This window comes from Macrobrachium rosenbergii, chromosome 51 (genome assembly GCF_040412425.1).
Source record: "Macrobrachium rosenbergii isolate ZJJX-2024 chromosome 51, ASM4041242v1, whole genome shotgun sequence".
NCBI classification, from domain to species: Eukaryota; Metazoa; Arthropoda; class Malacostraca; order Decapoda; family Palaemonidae; genus Macrobrachium; species Macrobrachium rosenbergii.
In genome coordinates this window covers 54,441,889-54,447,005 of record NC_089791.1, presented here as the reverse complement: position 1 = coordinate 54,447,005, position 5,117 = coordinate 54,441,889, and positions in this window count along the sequence as shown.

The window sequence follows — 5,117 nt, the reverse complement described above, 5'->3', positions numbered from 1 at the left end:
TCCACAGTATATAATAGGCCAATATAGAACTTATAGTGCCCCAGGGTAGTAGGCTAAACGTACAGGGCTGTCTCTGCAGTATAGACCTATAAGTTTAAACTCAAATTTAATTCAACACCTTTCTTATATGAAACTATAAAGAACTTACGCATGACTTATATATTAATTTATTGAATGATGAATATTAGTTACTGGTAATTTTTTTTTACTCGTTCCTGGCCTACTAAACATTTGGGTCTAGGGTCACAGCTCATATTGTTCATGTCTCATATGACAGATTTTGAATATAGTACTATTCTTACTAGTACTGCAGGCTTACTTACAAGAATTTTTTGTTTTTTATGTTAATGTTTCATTGTTTTTACCAAAAACTGATCGCCATTAGAATGCCTCGTTCCAATTTCGGTCCTGAATTAGCCTAAGATAAAGTCGATCGTCAGTCTGATTGGCTGTTCTTTTTACCTCCCCGTCATGTTTTTCCAAACCACGAGTCTCATTAATTTCACGTTTCAAGTTGATTCTGATCTTCAGAAGAGTTACACGTTTCTAGTTAATTTTTGTGTGATTTCACCCAATTTGCTTTAGAATTTATGATAGGTTGCAAATTAAATTAACGTGTATAAGAACCAACTAGATCGTTGTCTTGGGCTGCTGATGCTTGTATTAGGCTTACTGAACCCACTACTTTACATTCGTTTGTCTCCTTAACATTGTCACTAGACTTAATGTATATTTGAGGTAGATATGTGGACGAGCAATTACTTTTTCATTCATATTTCCTGTTAATTATCTGAAATTTCAACAATGTTATTCGGGTATGTTTCATTTAGCCAACCTTCACCAACCTTGCAAGGGCATCTTCACTAAGATTAAAAAAAAAAAATTGCCGAAGAAGGCTAGTTTCAACATCAATACACACAGAAAGATTATAGTTTTAGGGGCAAGACTATTATTACCTTCATATTATGATGAAGAAAGTTAAGTACCAGCATGAAAATGGATTGCAAATAAGTGGTTTGTACGTGCACAAAACGACATTACACTAGGAGAATCTGAAGTTACTAAAACATTAAAGTTTCCTCCAGATCAACATAGAAGGCATCAGATTGTTTGCGCAAAGAGAGGACTGTCTTGCATGCATGCACAAGCATTTATTGTCATCCTTACAATTTGATATTTTTTTATGTAGAGGCTGTAGAGCTCAGCAACTTGCTCCAGTTTATGATAGATCACTAACCACCACCCACATAATCAGGGTTTATAGTCAGTATAGGCCTAGCTGGTATTGACAAGGCTTTGCATGGGCTACCTAATACTTTAAGAAGGAGATTAGCGTCAGATCTAGAAGTAAGCAAGACAAAAGAAGCTTTGATGGGAAACGATGAACTTGCACCTTGGATTAGAATTAAACAAGAAGTAAGACCACGAATAAAAGGGTGCATGGGGGGAGCTATTGTCTACGTTTGGCTCAGAAATGCTCTCCTAACCTAAACTGCACCGGAGTGCGGAGCAGTCTTTGACTAGCCAGGGATAATGATAATACCATGAAGTGTCGTTCATTTTATCAGACCCATTGTTATCTCTAACCTCATATGACCTCGTAAGATCTGGATGATTTACAGTAGACCTTCTTTAAGGAAAACTACAAAAATATCAAGGAATGGGGATAGGACTATTGCCGGAACTCTGGAAGATAGCCGTCGCTTTTACCGGCTGATGGTGAGTGTTAGAACTCTATATCACTATTGTTTGGGTAAAAAAAAAAATCAACTTTCACAGATCCGTAAGTGAAAGAGGCACTTTCTGAAAAATATTAAAAGCCCCTTGGGGCCATCAGATGGTATACATACCCATTTAGTTTCTTCACCATAGAATTTTTTTCAGGTACGTTAAGATATTTTCCTCAATCTTTTGAAAATGATGGTTTATTGACATTTCACTTTCATCGTCATTATCATCTTGGGTCATTGTAGCTACTCAGTACCGCTCATTCATTGTACATGCATTATCACTTATACCAGTTTGATTCAGAAACCTTTAGCATTATGTTCAGGTGATAAATATCAATAAAAGTTAGGGAAAAATTCCTAAATATTACGACTTACATAATCTAAGGGCTACAGTGTAAGTTAGCGAAGTACTTAAACATCTAGTCACTTGTAAGTAAATAATTTTTTTTTATTTATCTTCTATATGTAATTTCTCGTTCATAAACAAAACTTCATTGTATGGAAGTTTGTTTAAACTAGTTAATGATTTTAAGACGTATTTCATACGAATATTATTGCATTCCGAATGATGATTATATAATTATATTTCAAAGCTTTGAAAATGACCTAAAAATGCTTTACTGTAAATCACATTTTGAAAAATTTGCTTTAGGAGGAGGTTTATATATATATGTATAAATCATTTTGTAAAACTGTATATGTAATTGCTTTCTTCTTGTACTCAGCCTTTGGATAGGTTTTCATATAAATATACGTATATGTATATGTATATATATATATATATATAGATAATATATATATGTATATATATTATATATATACACACACACACACACATATATATATATATATATATATATATATATATATGTGTATATATATTATATACACACACACACACACACATATATATATATGTGAGTATATATATATATATATATATATATATATATATATGTATATATATATATATATATATATATGTGTGTGTGTGTGTGTGTGTGTTTGCTTGCAATCAGTACATGTAATGTGAAGATGCAAAGTACCACAGCGAAATATGAAATACACTATATAAATCTTGAACGGGTTCGCTTAATTTAGTTAGGGCATCTGTAACATCACATATAGTAAACATTTTATATATGCTGGGGTGAAAGTACAAATGTATTTATAAAAGGTTGAAAAAATGTATAGCTCTTGAGAGGAGATGGAGGGACCCTAATCTTATTTTCTGACGCAGGAATGAATACTGATTGCAGGTAGGCTCACACCTTTCCTGTTAAGATCAGACAAATTATTCTCCTTATATATATATATATATATATATATATATATATATATATATATATATATATATATATAATATATATATATATATATATATATATATACGTATGTATACATATATATATATATATATATATGCACATACATATATATTATACATATATAGACATATCTATATGGATATATATACATTATATGTATATATACATATATCTGTATATATATTTATATGTGTATATATATATATATATATGTCTGTGTGTTTATAAACATATACATATACTGGGTATATATATATAAATGTATATATACATATATATATATATATTATGTGTTTATAAACATGTACATATATACTGTATATAGGCTATTATATATAATATATATATGTATTTTGAAAACATTCATGTATATTATATATAATCCTATATTTACATATATTCATATATATATATATACTTGTTTTATATATATATATATATATTATATATATATATACATATATCATCACATTTTTACAATAAGTTGCCAAAAAACAAATTTATCATAGTTCAATCAGAAAACTGTTTTTATTCAGCGCCAATTCCTGCTGAAAATTGTTAGCACAATTGAAGTGGAACAGTTAAATGAGTTATTAGGGGTCAGGATGAAAAATATAATTTACGAGATCAAACCAGCATTTCCTACGACATTCATGCCTACAAAATCGTCGTTGTCCGAATCTGTTACACATTTTCCATCACATTTTTACAATAAGCCAGCATTTTATCACAGTTCAATCGAAAACATTTTTTATTCAGCGCCAGTCCTACTGAAAAAGCATTAATTGGTAGTTAATGAGTTATTGGCAGACATTGAAGATCAAACCAGCATTTCATACTATTATCCATGTTTGCACGCACTGTAGCTGAATCCAGTTGAATAGAGTTAATGGTTTATTGTTGTAGTTTTTAAGTTTTTTTCAAACTAGTGCTTCACGCTATTTCAGACTCTCGTTGTCCACTTCACTATAGCTGATTTTTTCAACATACAGGATATGTAGGGAATCAGTTGCCGACATATGTTTGTGACATGTTTTACTGCAGTGTGGATGCAAAATAACTCTGAAGCTCAAGGGACGTTTCAATAGTTTTTTATGCATTTATTGTAGCGAGAGAAATGGGAGTCATACTGCGTTGCATATTGTCCCCAGTATGACATACTAGCCTAGTATAGCATAATTCTAAGGTCTATAGTAACTGATAAAAAGTTTAACAATATTTTTTTTATGTATTTTTGTGAGAGAAATGGTCACATTTATATTGTTTTGGCCCTAGTACAACATACTAGTTTAGTGTACTACCCCAAAGTCTATAGCAACTAATATAAAGTTTCAAAAGTTGTTTTTACGCATTTAGTGTAAAGAGAGAAACTACTTAGTCATACTGAGTTGCTTACGGGCCTCAGTATAGCATAGTGTAGCATACTTCTAAGGCAATGATTCTCAACTGGTGGTCCTTGGGCCACTAATGGTCCAAAGTGACTCTTTTGGTGGTCCACAGTACGTTTAGTATATTTGATAATAAACCGGAGATAGGCACATATAGTTTTATATTTACTGAAAAGCAGTAAGAAAATTTTATCTAAATAAATAATTAACTTTTATTTGATTTTTTCCCATTTAATTTAGGTTGTAGTACCAGGCCCTAGCCTAGTAAGTTTACTAGGCTACTGTATAGCCTGGTATGACAACATGAAGATTCATTAATTTTCTAAAATAGGAATAAGTTAAATGTGCGGCCATTTATTTATTTACATAAAATCATTCCACTGCATTTTCAGTGCATATAAAGATACACGTATGGATGTCCATTTTATTACCAAAGATATGATCCAGATTTGTATCCAGTACTTGCCAACCAATGTAGAACAGGCTGAAATATGTTGCTGGTCAGCGAAAATAGAATCCAATGAAATCAGAATGGGTTGTTTCCGGAAATCAATTTTATATTTCTCGAAATGAATTGAAATTTATATATATATATATATATATATATATATATATATATATATATATATATACATGTATATATATGTATGTATGTATATAATAATATATAT